This window comes from Poecilia reticulata, chromosome 1 (genome assembly GCF_904066995.2).
Source record: "Poecilia reticulata chromosome 1, P_reticulata-male-v2, whole genome shotgun sequence".
Classification (NCBI taxonomy): Eukaryota; Metazoa; Chordata; class Actinopteri; order Cyprinodontiformes; family Poeciliidae; genus Poecilia; species Poecilia reticulata.
Genome location: NC_088830.1, coordinates 20053382 through 20075823, shown reverse-complemented (window position 1 = coordinate 20075823; position 22442 = coordinate 20053382). Strand labels below are relative to the sequence as shown.

The 22442-nt window shown below is 39.9% G+C and overlaps 1 long non-coding RNA gene across 1 annotated transcript in view; it reads left to right on the top strand.

Moving 5' to 3' along the window:
• Positions 1 to 22130, top strand: part of LOC145552024 (uncharacterized) — a 32311-nt gene extending 10181 nt beyond the window's left edge. Inside the window, exons 2-3 of the long non-coding RNA XR_014087961.1 lie at positions 19337 to 19468; positions 20498 to 22130. This is a non-coding gene — a long non-coding RNA (uncharacterized LOC145552024). The remainder of the gene's footprint in view (positions 1 to 19336; positions 19469 to 20497) is intronic.
• Positions 22131 to 22442: the final 312 nt, after the last annotated feature.

The window sequence follows — 22442 nt, the reverse complement described above, 5'->3', positions numbered from 1 at the left end:
GGGGGTGCCTGGTGTTACTTGCACCCCAGCCAGGCTAAGCGTCGCTTGTTTATTTATTTTAATTAGGGTTAGGCCAGGGCGCGTGCTTGTCCTATTTTCCACGCTCTGCGCATTGGCTTCGTGTGCTGCAGTGTCTGGTAATGCACTTCTGAAGTTATATACTTCAGCACAGACCGTTCACTCAAACTGGACGATTTGGAAGGTGTTTTTGCAGAGCAGGTTCACTTGTACCGGCTTTTGTATGAACTCTCTACAAGGACTAATTTCCAGGGAATATGGCTGATGTCAAAAATAAAAGCATCACCGTTTGCTCAGCCTGCAGGATATTTTCAAAATGTCCTGAAAATATAATTCAACATATAGCCGCACTTTTAGTGGTTTGTGTTGAGCACTCAGTAAGCCTGATATGAGCGCACTTATTTCTGTGAACAAATAATTATGTGTGGGGGGAGTGGGGGGTCTCCATTTATGTCTGAAACATGCTAGCTCAGTATGTGTTCTGCCACATGCTTGGTTCTATGTGTATTCTTGCATTACAGGTGTTATTTCCATTTGTAATTAAATGACCCAAGGTTATATGGGGCCATAAGCAGAATATGATGTAGGGGTCGTTCTTCCCGTTAAGAACATCCCCACCACAGCACCTTAAAACAGATTTGTTGGAATCTGGGAGAGAGAGCCACGTTTAATTGGCCAAGCTTAAAAGCAATTAGTGATAATTGGTTATTATTTGCTGAGATGTATTTGTGAACAAGTCAGACACAAAAATTAAACTCATAGCATCAGATTGTAGCTGTGGTAACACAACAATTAAACCATGAAGATAAGATTTAGCAGGTCTCAAATAAATGAGACGGCAAGTCTCAAGAGATTTCTCTGCATAAATAGATGACTAATAATAATAAAAAATTATCTTTGCACTTTTACAAAGTAAACTTGCCAGCTCCTATAAATCCTACATTTAAATTAGGATTTATCAGTGAAACATGAGAGTGACAGTAAGGTGGAAAGACATTGAAGCAATGGGTTGTCAGAGCTTTCTAGTTTGTGACTGGTGGTGTATATTTCCACTTGCCTTTACTTTCTTATTACATTAAAGAGAGACCCTTCAATATTTTAGATACTTATGTACACATCATATATTGGAGTCAGGCCCTCATCACACACAGAGACTCCAAGCACCAGAAAACTGCAGATTGATCTTCAGAAACCCCAGTGGTTACTCTTATCCAGACTACACCATTCTTATGTCTCTGCTTTGCCCTCTATGGTGCCATCATACTTCACTATCATCTTTGCAAAGATTTGATGTGTTTGCTGTCTGTGTGACTGTGTGTGTATGAAGGCAAGGCCCCCTGTGTGGCCCAGCCAAAAGACAGCACAGTTTTCTTTTTTGACCTCGCTTATACCTTCCCTCAGGGGCTAACGATCCAATCAGAACATAAGCCTATTTCCAGACCCTGCCCTTGGGAGCAAGAGAGATCCAATCGGATAAAGGTTCATCTTGGATCAGAATTAGCAGGGGAGTCGGATAAGGGACCACACCGACTGTAAAAAAAAACGTCCAAAGAAATACAGGAAAGGATGACATAAATACAGAAATAAAGTTTAATCAAACATCACTTTTAATGAACGGTTCTTACCACATTATGAGTGAATAATTATAGCCTTTCGTATAATCAAGAACACTCAACATGTGGAAGTTTAGAATACACAAAATTAAAGATAAGCACAGATTGTTTTATGGATTTGGGCATTTGACTGAATGCATCTCATCCCCCATGATGATTGAAAGCTAGCTGGATAGCAAACAATTTCAAATGACAAAGAAAAAAAAAGCTTCTTCTCAGATTTAAACAATAGAGCCACAGTAAAGTATGTTGTTCAGTTAAAATACACAAATGTCAACCTAATAGTTTAAAAACTTGTTTTCCACTTTTTTGTAAGAAACAAGTAAAATTCACATTTTCTTAATTCCTTTTGACCCTAGTCTTGGCCTGAATTGTCATAACTTGCCAAACCCACCATTTGAATGCACAATGTCTAAAACATTAAGCATGAGAGGAATCATTGTGGTTTCTGAACTGGTGCTGCAATATTCAGAGGGAGAAAACCAGTAATTTCGGAGGACTGTAAACAATTTGAGCTGAATGCATTGTAGTTTGATGAGTTGATGGATAAAGAAGCTCTGACATTTTTTAAGATTCTGAAGAAAAGAAAAAAAAATGTTTTATATATATATAAGTCTGAGTGAACATACTTTGGTATCATTGTATTTAAACACAATTTTAAAACATTTTTAAGAAAAATACAATTACATAAAGGGTGAGGGTGGCTATTATGCAAAATTAAGTTTAATTTTTTACCAATTTAAAAGCGTCTACCCTATCTATGCTGAACATTTCAAATACATTTTACTAATATTCCTTCTCAATAATGTAAACATTTAATGTTAACATTATGTTAAAATTTAAGCCTTTGCAAAATGTCCCTCGTGTCCCTGCTAAAGAGCAGCTTAGTTCACTTATGCATTGGGCTGGCTCTGTGTGGGAGTGATGGATAAAATTGGCATAACTTACCCTCAGCTGAAAAGTAATCCAAGGTTTTGAATATAGAATATTTTTTTTATTATTGTAATACCAAGTATGTTAACAAACGCATCTTATTTCCCACCCCTAGTGGTGATGCTGTTTGGCTTCTTCCGTACCTCTTCTGCTGAAATTGTGATCTATGAGGCATCTTCTTCTGTTTAATTGCTTTTTGGCCTCAGGATGTAATAACTCTGCCTGGTGCAATGTGCCGAAGTGTCTTTGTGCATGTTGATATGTCTGTTAAACAAAAGATGTGTTCAGATTGGGCTAATGTGAAAAGATACAGCGCTGTGGTTCATAAAATCTAAATCTGCTGAAACGTTGCTGATGGATCAACGGTCCATACTTCAGCTGCTTCCTGTCAAATTACTGCACATGCCCTGGAATCATGTCAGAGATATGGGCAAATGGAGATGCTTTTTGGATTTATAAATGTGTTTTATAAAGCTCTGACTGCCAAAATGATGCATGCATGTATATTTGTGTGTTTTTCGGTATTGCCAAGGGCAACAAATGTCCTTTATCACTGTCAAAATGCCAAATAAGTGATCAACACCTCTCTGCCTGCTGTTGTGATATCTATGCCCACACATATACACACATAAGTCAGCAAGCAGACTGTATTACTTAAACACCAAGAAGCCGCTCATGTAACACAGTGTACTGTACGTCATATTCATGTGACAGGATGGATTTAGCTTTATTTTTTTGTAAGATTTGTTTTAATCTGTGCAGTATATCCTGTTTTTACAAATGTGCTGTCCACATTAATGCATTTGGCATTTTATCACCAGTTAAAACAGCTATTTTCTGGAATAAATGGAGATTTTCACCTCTGTGACACACACACACTCACTCAGCTGTATTGACTGCTGTCTTGGAAAGCCTTAGGCAGTTGAGTGGGTTGTATTTCAGTAAATTCTCTCTGGCAATTTATTATGTCTACTTTAGACAGTGATACAATGAATTAATTAGCAGTGGCAAATGAAAGGGAACTATCATGAGACCAGGCACATGAAGAGAGAGAAAAACTATTTTATGGACATGGAGAAGCACTGATAGGCTATTGATAAGGAATACATTGAAGGATTGTATTCCAAATATACAGTTCATATGACATTTTTTAGATTGCTGTTGCTTTAGATTACAGTGAGGTAAATCCACTGCATTTTAAGCAGTGTGCCTTTAAAATTCAGGCCATTTTAAAAATACAACACACTTATTTTCTATATGAGCTGTGTCCCACTTAGACCCACATGCTGGTTGGAAGCCCACTGCAGCTGATACTGGTCAGGACAATTTGTCACAGACCCAACACGGAAAAAAATACAAATGATTATTTACACACCTAAAGTAAATGAAGAAGTATATCTAGATGCATGTTTTATGGACTGTGGTAACCAGAAAACATTATTGAAGTATACAGAGATGATCTGGAACTTTCTTGATTTCAGATTGCAGCAACTACAATCTTCAGTGTGCTTTACTGCAGGGGTTTCAAGTCACAGAACAAACAAAATGGTACACGCATGTGAATTTGAAGGGAAAGGGCACATGTTTTTGTTTTATTAATTTCAAGTAAAAGTCTGAAAAGTGTAGTTTGCATTTCTAGTAAACATCCATGAGTCAGAACTTTGTTGAGCCACCAGTATGAATTAAACGTTGATTGAAAACATTCATTTTCAAGTTCTGTCATGCTTTTGAAAATAGATTTAGGGCTTTGACTAGGTCAAACTAAAACACAAATATGCTTTGTCTCAACATTTCACATGTATGATTATCATCATCCAGCTGGAATATCCTGCTAATGAAAAGTGGCCCCACTGCATGATTTCTGTTTCGTGGTGACCATAGTTTGTTTAATTTGATGAGCATTTTCTTTTTCTTCCACTATAAATAGTGTTTGCCATGTACATGAGCATCTAACCAGCCTACATTCTTCTATAGGTAAGCTGTGACCTGTGCTTGGCTTGTGACTCTTTAATTTCTCCATCACTGCTGTTAAAGCCAGATTGTGGGCCTGCACAACCAATAGTGTCGTTTTAACAGAATCTCTTACCTGAGTTGTGGATCTCTACAGGTTCCAAAATTATGATGGGCCTCTAGGGTGCCCCTCTGTTTAATGATTTTCTTGCTTCCCAGGCCTGTCTGCCTAGATGAATGTGAATGTTTTTGTAGACCTTTCATGTTGTTAAAAGCAAATGGTGCGTTACATTTGTAGATGGAACCGGGAAATTCTACAGGAAAATAAAATGTAATGCCCTCTGAAGTCAGAATTACCACTAAGGAAGTAAGAGCAACCAACTACCCCCAGTTATTACTTGTAAAACCAGCTTAACGTTTCAATATGCTGTGTAAGTTTATTTTACGAGACCCTCATATAAAATACTTCCGAAATCAGTGTTACAGGTAGCACCTGCTACTCTAAACAAAATGAAAGTTCTGTTTGCATGTGAAAAAGTAACCTGAAAGTGAAACTCACCCCCCAATGAACTGTTTTTACTGATAAACTCCATGCACAACCTTAGGATGGTTTACCATATTAGGATGGGAATACTTTAGCAAGGCAGTATGAACTATACAATTCAGCATATATGCAAGCACTATGGCCTTAATGAGTGTGTTTCTCCACAACTGAACGTTGACTGAACTGACCTGACCAATATTCACTGTAGTACTTTTAAGGTGATAAGATAAATAATGCAGCACGGTACTTTAATCTTGAAAGGGATTTCATTTGTGTAAATTTTGAAAATCAGGAGTAAAAATACTTTTAATGTGGTGTCAGTCAAAAGAAACATGCCAATCCTGCCAAACACCCACGGGCCATTTCCTGTCTTTAGGATGCATTTCTTTAAAATCTCTTTAAGAATCAGGCTCAGTCTCCCCAGTCTGCCTCCATGAATACATGGCTAAGTCATGGATTTTTTAGCACTCTGCAATGAAATTCACTCTGTTATTGATTAATAAATTAAGGTCTTTTGACATTTCACACAGGACCCTTCTGGCTTTGAAAATTATTGCTTAATTACACTATTGTATTATTAAAGGCTTTCCATCAAGTTTTTAATACGTCCTTTCATCATAAATGTATGCATTTGACGTGAGCATCTTAATAAATTCCAAAGTGCTTTGCTGGTGATGCAAAATCAATGTAATTCAAGCTTTATTTAGCGGGCAAGTAAGACTTGAAGCTGTGGAAACCGCACTTTTAAACACGCATAACCTTTTCATTTTCTCCTCCTTTCAGCAATTACCAGGTCCTTCGTCTTCTGCGCATGAACAGATGAGCATCAGGCACGGCCTATCAAAATCTTTAGCACATTTGAAGTATTTTTCTAAATTGTTGCATGAGAAATAAAACCGACCTAATAATAGCTTGGTAAAATTGAATGAAAGTCGTGTCATTTATTTGTAAGATAAATGAAAAAGAGATAGTTATCCATGTAGTGGTGTGTCATAACATACCAGGCAGATTCATTACAACACCAAAAACAGATACTATGAGCACATTTATAATTTAGATATATAGGTCAGATTGGGGCTCATTAGTGGTTCACTTCAAGTGCCCTAACTCTGCAGGGAATTGTAATAATCTAATATATGTTAATGAATAAGATTTGCTGCTAGTGTGCTTGCTGTGGCTGCAGCAACTCTGTCCAACTGCTCATGCAAATATGGTAAATTAATGACGAAGCGATGCAGCCAGGGTGGCGGTGGTAAATAATTCAAGTCTTCTGAGCAGCCTTCCTTGGAGATTTCTGACTTCAGAGGGGAAGAAGAAAAGGACAGAAGTGGGGAGGAGCAAAAGTAACTGAGCGAAAGATTGCAATACATTAGATGATGGGAACTAATTGTGAGAGTTTCCCCTTCTTTCTTCCACTAACTGTTCTTTGTGTCTTTTCCTTTTGAGTTCAATCCCTTCTAGTTTTTTCCCTCAGTCTTTCAGTTTTTTTCCCCGTCTCCCAGTCACCCGCCTTTTATCTAAATGCTTTACTGTCAGCCGTAGCTTGCACTCTGAGTGTGTCAGTTTTTTTTTGTTTGAGTTCAGGAGCTGAAAAGAGGAAAACAGAGGGTAGAAAAAGACAAAACACAGAAGACAACAGCTCTCAGAATTTAGTGAGAATATCACTGTTAGGCTTTCGGTAATGGAGTTGGAAGTCAGATTTCTTTGTCTCTACCTTTCTCTCAAGGACTTTTGCCATCGGGTTATGTCTTCTAGAATGGGGAACAAGATTAATCACCGGTTTGGGTGCTAATCCATCTCTGACACACAAAACTGCTTTACTGTATGAGTGGGAAGTTCCTTTTTGGCTGACTTCACACAGGCACAGTAGTATGTAAGTCCTGCTTCTAGGATATTTTATTATTAATTCAATCTTCTATGTTAAAACATCACAGCTTTGCACTAGCGGTGTGTTTCATGACTCACAGCTTAAATAATGCTGCAGATGTATAGAACCTTTTGTTTCAGTGTCGTACCTGTCATCCATGCCAGATAACTGTCAAAAATGTAAGAAAAAATTATCAAACACGTAAAATATTTTATAAGCTAATGTACTTTACACCTATCATTCATTTATAGTTTTTGAGGATAAACGCCATGACGGTCACCAGCACTTTTTGAAATGAATATTTCCTGTACCATCAGTAACATTTGTACAAAACAGGTTTGTGGAAACAATGATGCAATTATCATGGATTATTTTGTTCTTTTGTATCAGATAAATCAATCTGCTGAGATCACGGGCCCTGTGTGCTTTCAGATCATGCCGATCGATCGGCACATCTCTAATTAATAAGTCCTCCTGCCTCTTGTCCCCCTGACATATTACCCTATTCGAGAAGTACTGCATTAGATTTTTAATCAGCAATTTGGCATGAACTCGACAGATTTTCTTCATCTCCTTTGAAACTTTTTCATCTGGTTGCGTTACCATCTGCAACTTTTTTTCATTTTTGACATACATAAATTCAAGTGCATCTTTTTTATAATTTATAGGTAAACCAGAAAATTAACGGCCAATTTGTGTGATCGGTATTGGTGATTGGCACCCATGAGTGATTCATATCTGCAGCAATAATAATAATAAAATAATTTCCAAAAGATTAACCATACCCTAAACCACATGTTTATTATCAGTCAGTTTAATGCTAATAAATCATCTTGCATCTTGTCCTTTTTCGCCTTTGTCCTCCAACTTGTTTGTTGACCCGAATCAAAGGCCAAAGATGACCTAATTAGAGCGGAAAATTCAGAATGCCTGCATTATGCCCTTTGTTCAATCTACTTTACACTTTGAAGCAAACACATAGTCTTCTTTTGACCTTGCCCACTTATTTATGGTGTGTGGATGTGTAGAATTCCGTACATGTGTAAAAGTCTTGATAGTGTGTTTATAGGTATGCATAGTATGTTTAAAGTGTGTGTGTGTGTAGAGAGAGAGGGAAGAAAATTGGGACATATGGCAGTGAATTCCCTGAGATCCCACCCAAAACACTGCAGTATTCAAGGCATAAATCACCTAGATTGCTGAAACAAGGATACCGGATAAGGCTGCACTTATACCTGTGTAAATATGCGCGCACACGCACACACATGCATGTCCACACACCTTCCCCACAAGCTTGCAAGTCTTTCTCTGCATTCACCCTGACGATGTACAATTCTGTGGACATTATGTAGCTTTTAAACTAGGTTTGTTGACATTCAGACTTGCACACACACATTGTCTCTTTGTGTGTGTAGTGATTTGCATACCAGCATACCATAATGGGGCTCCACTGCAAATCCTGCCCTCCAGCTCAAGTCCAAACTACCCCCGTCTTTCTCTCGCTTGCCTCTTTTTCAGGTTCAGCGCAGGTTCTCTAATGCTATCAGTCAAACCATATGGTGAAAGCATCAGTTAAATTGCTGCTGTTTCAGTGCTGCCTGGCCAGCACTGAAAGCTCAAATGCACATGCACTGGGTGGCTTGCGTACAGACCCAAACAAAGCCATATGGCCCTTTTCTTTTTTAATTTACCGTAAATAACCCCAGTTCAGCTAAAGGACAAGAGAAACCAACAAGACCTGTTTTGTACAGGCTATGGATTACAGAGAGATGGCTGAAAAGGAGCGACAAAATGCTAGTACTGGTTTTTGATCTGAACTCCACAGATTTTCTTCATCCCCTTCAAAACCTTTTGCATTCTGTTATGCTGCCATCGGAAACTTCATTTTATGAGGACTTTTTGACATGCACAAATTCAAAGTAGCATGCAGTTGTGAAGATTTGTTTTAAGAGTATCGAAAGATTGGAAAAGAATGTTCTCTGGTGCCATTAAGTAGTGCAACTAATTCCTTTCTGATGTCACCAAATTAATGACTGTGTGTAATTTATTTTCAATATAAATGCAGCTGTTCTGTGAAACCGTCAGAAATTTGTTTGAGAACAATAGGGAGCAAACGGTGTCATAAAAACTAAGGAATAAACCAGACCGACCAGGAATAAAGTTGTGAAGAAGATTAAAGTTTGGTTATATAAACAATATCCCAATGGTATCTCTTGAGAAGTTGCAAAGATCAACATATCAGGTTGCAAGCATCTAATGACTTTACCATTTTAATTTATCCACTACACAAATCTAACCTTTAAAAAAAATGAAAAGGTGTGCGCGTTTCTCGATTGATTTTTACCCAGAAAGCACATGGGCAAAAACCCTTAGTGAAACGGTCACTGGGACTGACTAGTATATATTCCATTGAGTATATTCCATTGAGGGAAAGTAACTTTAACATATGAATTCCGCATATCTTAACATAAAGGCTCGTTTTGAAGTATAAGCTGCTACTTACAGGCATTGCTTCGAAGAATTCGACCTGGAACGCGGCGTTCATAACAAACACCTGTGTTCATCTGCTCTACCGCTAGCAAACAACCGCAGCAATGCGCCATGCAAAACGAAACACCCACAGTTTACAGGACACACTTCCTGCTAAAGAGCCCTCTGGTGGTTGAAGAAAAATCCACATATAAACCGGAAAATACAATATATGAAAAAAATCTGAATGCTCTCTGGTATTGAGGGGGCCGGACCAAATGTGGAGGCGGGCTGAATCCGGCCCGCGGGCTGTTATTTGGGGACCACTGTAATAGAGGTTGCACCAGCTAGTTGATTTTTACACTTGTTACGACTTGTTCTTTGTTATGACTTTTCATGTTTCAGGTCGACCAGCCGCAGTCATGAGACAAAACAAATGTTTCTAAGATGAAGGATTAGAAACTGGGTGGAGAATGTCAGATAGTTTAAATTGCATAAACAATGTGTAACTAATTTCCCACAGAAGTACCGCAAACCCTGGCAAAAGCTACCGGAACAATGTGCGGCATGTTCAAAGTTGGGCTTTTTGCATGTTGAAGTTTCTAATCTAGCAACTTTACATTTGCATAAAAACACCATCTGACATCTGGAAACATAGTTCAAGCTGCATTCTGAGAATCTGACAGTCTATCCCTGCTATTGTCGTTGCATATCGTCCATCTCACAAAGTCAGAGAGTTGCTGCCTGGAGTCACCAGAGCAACCTGCTGCGCATCGAGGGCGAGCCGCCAAGAGCAGCGGGTGGGTGTGCTGAAATTAACTGTACCTTAAAGCAAACATCATTCTAAAAGAAATGTAGTTTGTAGTGGTTTCCATCCATCCATCCATTTTCTTCCGCTTATCCGAGGTCTGGTCGCAGGGGCAGCAGCTTCAGAAGGGAGGCCCAGACTTCCCTCTCCCCAGCCACTTCTTCCAGCTCCTCCGGGGGAATCCCAAGGCGTTCCCAGGCCAGCCGAGAGACATAGTCCCTCCAGCGTGTCCTGGGTCTTCCCCGAGGCCTCCTCCCGGTGGGACGTGCCCGGAACACCTCACCAGGGAGGCGTCCAGGAGGCATCCTTACCAGATGCCCGAGCCACCTCAACTGGCTCCTCTCGACGTGGAGGAGCAGCGGCTCTACTCTGAGTCCCTCCCGGATGACCGAGCTTCTCACCCTATCTCTAAGGGAGAGCCCAGCCACCCTGCGGAGGAAACCCATTTCGGCCGCTTGTACCCGTGATCTCGTTCTTTCGGTCATGACCCAAAGCTCATGACCATAGATGAGGGTGGGAACGTAGATCGACCGGTAAATCGAGAGCTTCGCTTTTTGGCTCAGCTCTCTCTTCACCACGACGGACCGGTACAGCGCCCGCTTCACAGTAGACGCTGCCCCAATCCGCCTGTCGATCTCCCGCTCCCTTCTTCCCTCATTCGTGAACAAGATCCCCAGATACTTAAACTCCTCCACTTGAGGCAGGACGACCCCCCTGACCCGGAGAAGGCACTCTACCCTTTTCTGGCTCAAGACCATGGCCTCGGATTTGGAGGCACTGAGCCTCATCCCGGCCGCTTCACACTCGGCTGCGAACCGCTCCAGTGAGAGCTGCAGATCACGTTCCGATGAAGCCAACAGGACCACATCATCCGCAAAAAGCAGAGATGTGATCCTAAGGCCACCAAAACGGATCCCCTCAACACCTCGGCTGCGCCTAGAAATTCTGTCCATAAAAGTAATGAACAGAATCGGTGACAAAGGGCAGCCTTGGCGGAGTCCAACTCTCACCGGAAACGAGCCCGACTTACTGCCGGCAATGCGGACCAGACTCTGACACCGGTCATACAGGGACCTGACAGCCCGTATCAAAGGGCCCGGTACCCCATACTCCCGGAGTACCCCCCACAGGGCCCCCGAGGGACACGGTCGAACGCCTTCTCCAAGTCCACAAAACACATGTAGACTGGTTGGGCGAACTCCCATGCACCCTCCAGGACCCTGCTGAGGGTGTAGAGCTGGTCCAGTGTTCCACGACCAGGACGAAAACCACACTGCTCTTCCTGAATCCGAGGTTCGACTATCCGACGGACCCTCCTCTCCAGGACCCCTGAATAGACCTTACCAGGGAGGCTTAAGAGTGTGATCCCCCTGTAATTGGAGCACACCCTCCGGTCCCCCTTTTTAAACAGGGGGACCACCACCCCAGTCTGCCAGTCCAGGGGAGCTGCCCCCGATGTCCATGCGATATTGCAGAGTCTCGTTAGCCAACACAACCCCGCAACATCCAGAGCCTTAAGGAACTCCGGGCGGATCTCATCCACCCCGGGGCCCTGCCACCGAGGAGCTTTTTGACCACCTCAGCGACCTCGTCCCCAGAGATTGGAGAGCCCAGCCCAGAGTCCCCATGCTCAGCTTCCTCAACAGAAGGCATGTTGGTGGGATTGAGGAGGTCTTCGAAGTATTCCGCCCACCGGCCCACAACGTCCAGAGTTGAGGTCAGCAGCGCACCATCCCCACTATAAACAGTGTTGGTGCTGCACTGCTTCCCCCTCCTGAGACGCCGGATGGTGGACCAGAATCGCCTCGAAGCCGTAAGGAAGTCTGTCTCCATGGCCTCTCCAAACTCCTCCCACGCCCGAAGTGTAGTGGTTTCAACATGCACATTTGGTCACCCAACAGGCAGAAATTCTACAAAGTTTTTGTGCAACTTTGTGGACCCTTGTGACAAAAGATCATCACTCTGCTCCGATGTTGACAAAGAAATCCAGGATAATGTTCTGGGTTTTTTAAAATTTTTTTATGTGAATATAACCAACAAGTTGCTGAGAAGCATTATGTCCTGTGTTTGAGATATGGTGGTAGTAGCATGGTGCTGTGGAAATGATTTTGTCAGCAGACAGATGAGCTTGTAAGAGTTGAAAAATTTGCAAAATACAGAGTAATGCGTAAAAAAAACATGTTGGACTGTAAAGGACTTGATGCCATGCAGGAGGAAATGGATCTCAATAAAGTACATGAAAGTCAGTAGTTGTAAGATGTCATACCCAGAAAATTCAACAGTTTTGAAAGGGTGATGTAGTTTTCAGGCTTTCCTCCTATCTGAAACAACTCAAATGTTGCCACTTGTAGCAAAGGTAAAAATGACTAAATTGTAGATTAAATTTATTGTCCTACTTTAAAGCATGGATTTAACTCTCTCCATGCTTTTTACACACAAAAAGGGTCAGACCTGTACCCAATGAGGCCTGAGTTCATGCAAAACCAGACAGGACAACCGCATTTCTAACTGCCTGATCCGGTACTCATGATTGTGCACTCAGGAGTGTGTACATGACTGTGTGTCTGTTTTGTGAGAACATGACTGTAGATGTTTCTTATGCTCCAAGCCATTAGAAGGGGCTCATATAACCAGCCTTTGGGCTTGAGAGAGACACATGCTCTATAAATACACACCACTTAAGGGCCTGTGGGGGACGTTGTATACACACACACACACACACGCACGCACACACACACACCCATACTACAAAGCAGTACATCCTCTGCTCCCTATTAAGCCTTCAAATGGATGTTTATGTTTTTACTTAATAGCAGCAGACCTCAAAACTATGCTCTTCAAATAAAAAAACTTCAAAAAATACATTGTACTTCCAAAAGCCCCTCTTATTGCTTACCTTTTTATTTCATAGTGCACTCCTGTGTGTCTTTGATCAACAAAATGAATGCAATTTGTCACTTGTAAAAGGCTTCTGAGAGGCCAAGGTGGCATTTTTAGAGTATCACAATAAGGTTAGTTGTTTCTCTTGTCATAATTCACCACATGTACTGAGAAAATTCTGCTATAAAACCATAAATAGTGGAACAGATGCCCTTTTTGTGTCCTTGTGTCCCACGTGTTTCTCTCCGTCTGTGTGCATACGCACGCATTTGTGCACATGTTATGTTCATGCTGTCGATGCATGACTGTACAAATCCTTTGGCATTTGTACTTTTAGACTTTTAGCACCTTGTTTTGGCAGCATGTTCTCTATTTTCATCCAGTACTCCAGTAATGGCCAGAGTAGTGTTGGACATGCTCAGATACGTAAACACAGGCACAAACACCCACATAAACACACAGGCGTCTGGGCAAATGCACACATCTGCATACACACTTTAAAGTTGAGTCCTTCTCTGTGTCGATGGTCTTCAGAGATGCAATGTCCTCTCCTCACCTGGCCCCAGGCATCTAAGCCCCATTTCTGTATCAGAATGTCAAAGCTGTTCTTTTCTGCTGCCCATTTAGAGAATCCCAGTAGAATTTCTTCCTGTTGGTGTGTCTCTCTGCCAGTCGAATAGTCTATTAAAGCTTGCATTTCCTAATAAAAGCTCCATCTGTCATTCTGTCAATCTGCTCAAACTGCATGTCCATCTGTCTGCCAGTGCATATGCATGCTGGTGTCTCTTTGCCCTTTCTTTGTCTCAATTTCTGTCCTTCTGTACATTTATACATTTTTTTGCCAGGTTGTCAAATAGTCCCATCAGCTTGAATGCCTAACAGTTTAACTGTGAAACTAGTAATACCGCTGTCTGCATGACATGTATCGAAATGTTTCTTGACCTACACAAGTTATCATTCAGTAGATGACCAAAAAAAAGATGTCAAGAAGCTGAGTACAGAGATGGTAGACGGCTTTGTGACATGGTGTGCACAGCAATAATCTTATTTTGAATGTGAACAAAACAAAGGAGATATTTTGAGATTTTAAGAGAAACAAGATTAAGTCAAACAGTATTTCTATCATGGGAGGAGTTAGATAAGTGGTGGAGGAGGATAAAAACCAGCCTCGTCTGCAACATGCTGCATATCTTCTAGAAGTCTGTTGTAGATGGTGCAATCTCTTCTCCAATCATCTGTTGGGGTAGCAGCATCAGAACCAGGGTCAGAAAAGGGTCTGAAAAGAACCTGATAAAGAAGGTTGATTCTGTTATAGGGACTACTCTGGAACATCAAGAGATAACAATCTTTTATCATCTCTTGCCTTCACAAAGGCAATACAATTACGGACAATCTCAAGCATCATCTTCATGAGATTGTTATGCAACAACAATTTCTTCAGGCAGATGCTTCTTCAGAGTCGCTGTAAAACGGACTGCTACATGAGATCCTTTCTTCCTACAGCTATCAGCATCTACAGCAACACTTTAAAGATAAATGAATATGAGCTTCAAAATAATTTTATTTTCCATTGGGATTATTAATTTTTATTTAATTAGAGGATAACCCCTTGAGATATAGCATTTCAATTTCAAGAGAGTCCTTACAAATAAACCTGAATTGGATTGAAACATTCAGTACAAACTTTGCACAAACCACAGGCGAGAGGCAGGGTACACCGAAGACAGGTCAAAACAGAGACCAATAAGACAAACAATAAAGCATGCACATTCTAGCAACTTAGGAGAATTTAGGAAGACCTTGTTTTTGGACTGTGGGAGGAAGCCAGAGTACCCTGAGAGGACCCACTCATGCACATGGAGAATAATACAAACCATTCATAACTAAACGTTACGGTTTAGCTAAGAACCACAGACATGCCATCTTCTATCTGAGAGCTGCTCTGTGCAGAGTCATAATTATGAGCTTTCACAAGCAGCGTCTCTAATAAACGCGTTAAGTTTTGGAGCTGAATGATTTAGCAGAGTGGGATTTAGAAGACCTGTAAGCAGTGAATTTCTATAAGATAAAATGAAATATCAGTAATATCAGAATCGGTATCTCGACATTTTCTATTGTTGAATGTTGCTGAAAACATCAACAGAGTTGACCACAGCTGTAGAATACACACGTCCCACCCCTAGACCACACAATGGAGAAGCTCACTACCTGGGGTCAAACTGAACCACATGTTAACTGCTTGGTGCACGGCTTGCCAGTGGAAAAGCGACTTTTTTCATTCACTCTTACATATTCTGTAAATTAACATTCCAGAAAAGTGCACCTGTAATCGAGACAGGCGACTTAACATCTGAAACACCAGCAACATTTCTTTTACACAGGCTGACAGTTATGATAATCCACTATATTACCCATAAATTATTGATGCCATGCCCACCTGGTTCAACTATCACTCCATATATTCAGATTTTTGTGCAATATATTAAAAATTCATTTAATAAATTCAGATTGTCATTTAATATATTCAGACTTTTGCTCAATGTATTCAAGATACATTTCATATATTCAGGCTTTCACTTAATATATTCAAATTTTGATACAATATTTCAAGGTTCACTCTACATATAGATTTTAAGTGTTTTAGCACTTAGCTTTGTGCTAATTGGATAACCTCTTTGTTGGGCAATTCCATCAAAAAAACATTGCATATCATATCCAGAATAATTATTTACATTTCCTGTTCATCATGCTACAGATCAAAACAATCAGAGATAATTTTAGATTTACATCTACAAACTATATATCCCCTAATTATTTTTTGGTCATGTTGATTTAAACATTGCATATGAAATGAAGCTTAGAAGTGTTTGAGACATAGCAGCAGCAATAATAATAATAATAATAGTAATAATGATAATAATACATACAATAAGACACTTGGGTAAAAATGATCCAACTTCAGCTGCTTTCTTGTCTTCAGGGTCAGGAGTGTTTTGAGCTGATCATAGGTTATTGAGGAAAACACTGGACAGAATGGTTGTGTGCTGCGGGCTGACGCATAAGCAGACAAACAAATTCAAACCTCAGGGCAAGTTTGAATTTTCACTTCACCAGATGTATGCATTGTGGGAGGTAGGCCAGCACAAACATGCGAGCTCATTTAACAAACCAAGGTTAAACTTCAGACATAGCTGTGAGCTACTGAACTATTGAGCCAGACCACACATTGGTTCACTTCTGTTGGGGCAGAGGAGGAGGAATAGAGGTCTGCTGTTCTGCTATACCTTAGGATGCACTTTGGGGTTTCAACACAGAGGCTTTGTGTGTTTTAAGAATCCATGACTTTATCTTGAAGAGCATCCTTAACTATGTAAGTTTAAGAAAAGCTTGTGGGCTCCCATGCACCTGGGAGGAATCCTACATTCATTTCATGGATTTAGTTTTACCTTCCCGAATTATGCAGATGTTAGAATTTCAAATGCAGCCTGGACTTCTCAGTTCTAATCGAACCAACTAAACAGGATCATAGAAGACAAAGAACTGAGTGTACGAGTTTGTATCTTTGCTTTTGCTCTCATTGTCACCTCCTGTGAATCATGCATGGTGTGAATGCATTTTAAGTATTTGTAAATTTTGATCCTTCACTTTCAGCTTTTTGTCATGATTCTTAACAGCGATGTGAATATTCTACACAAATAAACTAACTTTATCCGGGCAGACAGTGCCTTCCTATTTCTACAGCTCTCTGCTCTGCTGTGATCCTTCACTTTCATGAAATTAAACTTTTCTGTACACATCTCCCATACATCAGACCCCCTCCAACCTTCATCTTACTTAACCTCGGTTCTTCTTTCCATTCTGTCTTTTATTAACGTTGAATCCTTCATTTCTCCCTCTGCTGGTTTCTCACTTTTAAAGTCGCTCTGTGTCATGATGCCGTAGTGAAATATCTTTCAAATGAGGAATGGCAGTGTGTAGTTTTCTGCATTTTAATTATGTCATGATATCTAGTATGCTTAACCAACTCTAAGTGACCTTAGATGCCCATTTCATGCAATTAAGTTCTATGAGTCACCTTAGCTGCATCATATTTAGAGTTGAAGTTCAGGCAATGTTAACTGGCATAATTTTTTTTTTTACATTTTCTTTATTTCCAGACAAATCGTAGTCCATATCATTTTAGTTTATTTTTATTTTAAATACAATAAAATAAACCATCAAGAGAAGAAGACAAATGCATGTCTCACAAAACAATTCATATGTTTAAAAAAGTTTGTATGTGCATAAATGTATGTGTCGCTATATGTTACAGTTGATCTATATATACCTATTAAGCTTCCACACACATACAATAAATACTTCACTTTACTCACCATGTCCATGTTTCGAAATAAAAAGGAAATGAAAAGGTAAACTTCTGATCTTCCTTAGTGGTGCTGTTCATAACTACACTCTTTTGTTCTTTTTAACAAAATGCCCAGAACAAACTCAGAGTAGCTGTTGCAGGCCAACACTGTAGGAGAGACCGATGTCTCCAATAGCTACAATCATTATTACTAACAGAGATGTCAAGTTCATTTTTATTTATTTACGAGTAAGCATAATCCAATCACATTTTTAAATTGTGTATTTTGAAAAAAAAAAAAAATCTTAGATTGCTCAATTCAGAGTTTGTTGACCCTCGACTGGATTTGATCTGTAAGTTCTTGTTATTTGTGGAACTTTTATCATTCAAAACAACACAGACGGGGTATTTCTTAGCAAAATATGTGCCAGTCCTTTAATTTACATCAGTGGTGTCCAAAGTCGGTCCGGCATCCTGCATGTTTTAGGTCTCTCCCTGGTTTAGCGCACCTGGATCAAATGATGGCTCGTTAGAGGCCTAAGAGGATCATTGACACGCTGAAAAGGTTGTTACTCCCACCAGGGAGAGAACTAAAACATGCAGGATGCCGGCCCTCGAGGACCAACTTTGGACACCCCTGATTTACATCTTAGCTCTCTCTGTTTTTTTTCTGAACTGTTGAAGCCATTTTTCAGCCATCTTTCCACAGACAACCCTGTGGTAGGCCTTCTCCCTTCTCCTTGCTACAGACAGCTAGATAAAACTCCAGTCACCTCATTACACATTTCAAGGATTATAAAACATTTTAGAAAAAACATTTGAGAATGTTAGCCCTAATAAATGCACAATTTTCTAAAACAATACCTATAGAAAACCCATGTCTTGTTTCCTGTTAGTAGAATGTGCTTCATCTACACTCTCCCTGCCATCTTAGACTTCAGTGTTCTTAATCGTTGTTGTGTATGAGATTCAGTCCTGAGCAATGACTTGCTTTGGGAGCCGAAAGCATATAAATTGTATTTTGTAGTTTGTTTTTCTTGCTTTCAACGTAGCCCATATGTCTTATACTGCAATGGTTCCCAGGATTGCCTGTGGCATGCTGTTTGGCAAGAGTGTTTGTCTAACAGTTGGAAAGTCTTGGGTTTGATTTCCAGGTCCTCTACCTGCCAAAATACCCTTAGGAAAAATAAATCTTGTGTTGCCCACTAATGTGTTCATTGGGGTCTGATTATGAATAGAAGCTCCACGCATGAGCAAATAAGCAATGCTGTATAGTGTTTATTGATAGACAAACAATGTCTAAATTCAGTAGTTGCTGTACATTTGAAGTAAACATCCATTGTCCGTACTCCATCCGGTGGGGTACAACAGGGCTGATTGCCATTTGAAGTAAACATGTTCTTCACAAAGACTATTTCACCTTTTTGTCTTTCTGCTCTTCATAGAATATCTCTGGGATATTCAATGAATATTTAGCTGGTTAAATAGCCAGGCTTTCTGCCCATGTAGTTAGCATGCACTCAGCTGTTTAACAAACATGTTGCATGTATGTTGTCAAACTTTAGCATTAAAACAACATATTCTTTATAAGAGGAATAAGTCTTAATGAACCTTTCCTACCCAATTACATCAATACACTTTGTTTCTTCTTTCCAAAAGAAAGTTATCCTGTGTTTCTGAGATTGCAGAAAAGGAATCTCAGAAACACACTTGTTCTTGAAGTGTATTCTGGGAAGAACCTCTTTTTTTGTGTGGTGTCAGAGAAATATGAGGATGATAGTAGTAGTAGAGATGGCTTACTAGGAGTTTGCACTTGAGTTCTTCTAATCTAAAGTATGAAATGTTCTGACCCGAGAGAAGTTTGTTCTTGGAGCCTCGGGTAAAATAAATAATTTCTCTGTTCTTGTAGAGTATTGGCCTTCACATGTATGACACAAGAAGATCACAACATGGAACTAGGCTGGCTTAAGGGAAGAACTCAAGAGGGAACAATGAAAACCAGGAAATGCAGAGAAGGTGTGATCAGTGACAGGTAAACCAGGTGAGTCCAATCGGGAATGCAGAGCCCCTGAGTTAGAATAAAGAGCAGGAATCTTGGAAATAGAAACTAAATAAAGGTAATAACTAGAGATGTGCCGATCAGGTTTTTTCCTGCCGATACCGATCACCCAGGAGGGCCGATCACCGATACCGATCACATAATTATTATTTTTTTAATCATAAGCACTATGGTTACATTATGTGGAAAAAGGAACCATGAATTCAAAAAACAAAACAAAACAGGCATTGTGCAAATTGTTCTGCTATCAATAATACTATCTTTAACAGATTGAAAACATATGAAGGCTCTGAAGCGGCTAAATAATGCAAAAAGTCAAAATAAAAACCTCTCCACATTGCCAAAAGATTCAAGTATAAAACTTAACATTCAAAGGCAAATACAGGATCCATTACAATAAACAATCCTGAGTTACTGAATGAAAGCTTCCTGATAGCATGGCGGCTAGCTGATTGCTGCTAGTTCTGATTGGCGGTTTCTGACTGAGCGGAGAGTTGTACAACAACGACTCTTGCTCTAAATGTGGAGCCACTTCCCTCAGGCTCCTGAACAACGGCGCCATGATTCCCATTCCACCAGTATTATTTTCAACCAGTATGTCTATACTGCTTGAATACTGGTTGGATTTGGCGTGCAAACGGCGTTGTTCAGGCTGTGGGTCACCTTGGAAGAAAAAACACTGCCTGACTGATAACAAGGTCCTGGTGTTTTTTCTGCATAGGTTGATCAGGAAGCACCAAACAAAAGCCACTCAGACCATCGATGTGCCTGCAGAATGTAGGACGGAGACATGTCCTCCGTCATCTGTGCGGATCCAAAGCTGACAGACGTCTACTGTTATTTAATGAAGGGAGAACGAACCGTGAAGGCAGACAATGAGCATGTCTTCACTGCAGACAGCGACTGCAGTAAAGACATGTCCAACAACGGTTTCCTTTACATTTACGAGAAGAATTGATCAGACACCAGAGGACAAAAGGTAAAAAGATTTGACAGGTTTCCTGTTTGCAGGTTTCTCTTCGGGCACTCCGGCTTCCTGCCACAGTCTGAAATCTCCACTGAAATGATCCAGTAGGCAAAGGTGGACCCTGGAGGCGGGTCCAGCGGACGGCGCCGGTGCAGGGGGCAAAGAGCACTGGAGTTAGCACTGGGAAGCAGAGCCTTGGACAAAACAAAGGGAGGCGGAGGAGCAGCGGGAGACTAGAGGAGCAGAGAGAGACTCTCTCTCTTTCTCCATATATATGGATGGATGGATTCATTCTACAACTAGACACATATGGAGGACCAAAACCGACATAATAAAAAATACATATGTAAACAAAAGAATAAATATATATCCGACATATATAAAAAAATAACAAATATATAAAATAACATATATATATATATATATATATATATATATATATATATATATATATATATATATATATGTATGTATGTATTTACAGATCGATATAAACCGAACCTGGAATGAATTGGATTTCATATATTTGGATATGAACTGGATATGTTTGTCTTATAAATTGCCCTTAGATGACATTTATGGTGAACTGGTGCTACCTAAGTAAAACAAATGGATTTGTTAGAATCAGTTGAGAATAAGATGTGGGGCTCCTATTTTAACAGCAAGATAGAAAAGAACAACTAAACAAACTGTCATATCTTGTCTTCCAGGAGAAGGGGATTAACATTTGTTCCTTCTTTTTTATTTATACAGCTATTTTAAAAAAGCTTCCTCCCCCATTTCTTGGCTCTGGTTTCATGGAATGTTTTTTACCCATTGTACTTGTTCACAGTCACCGAACCAGTGCCAAAAAATGTGTGTAGAAAAGCTGGTATTGTATAGTACTTTGGTGGGAATCGCATCAACAAAACAAAGTTGACCGCTGTAATATATTTTAGAGAGGTCCATGGTTTAATCTTTGCTTCTCTCCCAATTTACACACTTTTAGTGTTTTTAAGTGTTGTCCACATAGTTTCCATTTGTTTTATTTAGTGTTTTGTCCTGTGCTTGTTAGATATCCTCCTTGATTTTTTTTGTTTGTTTTCTTTTGGTCCACTTCATACCTGTTTTTTTTTTGCCAATTTCTTGCAATCTAATCTGCATCCTTTTAACAGAGAATGAGATTCATTCATATCTAATATCAAAGTGCTACTATTTTTTTCTGTATCTTATATTTAAAAGTCGTTTCAACAGGTCAGGGCTGCTGGGAATGTATAGTTTATGTAAAATGTTTCGAAATAGTACTTAGATTATTGATTCACAGAGCTTGCAGTCTCTTGTGTATGTGCTGATTTACGTCTGAATGTGCAGCATTCTGTGTTCCCGACAGTATTTGTCCACATAGAGACAGCCCATTCAAATCCAATTAAAGCTACACACACTGCTTCACAGCATTATTCATTCATGTGTCACTTATTCTAACCCTTTACTTCTTTTTCTCTCTCTCCCCTACTGCTGCCTATGGATGACTGAGTTGTAACTGAGTCAGTGAACTACATCTTTCTTTTGCGAAAATCATACACGTTTCTAAAAGGCTTTGAAATATTCAATGCAACAGCAACTCACATGTTATTAAAATATAAAATTCATAAATTCATGTGGAAAAGCAGCTGATCTACTCTGAAGTCAATGGCTGATGAACCTTCTCTGTCTAACCCTAAAGACTTGGATAAACTCCGGAAAGTATTCACAACACTTTTTCCACATTTTTTATGGGACAACCTTGTTCCAAATTGCAATTAATTAATCTCTTTCCTCAAAATTCAATACTTTTATGCAGTTCTTCTCAAGCTCCATTAGGTTGAATGAGAGATGTCTGTGCAGCCATTTTCAGATCTCTCCAGAAATATTCAGTAAGACTCAAGTCTGGACTCTGGCTTGGCCATGTTTACACAGTGATTTTGAAGCCACCTTTTGAGATCTTGCTCATGTGCTTTGGTCGTCATCCTG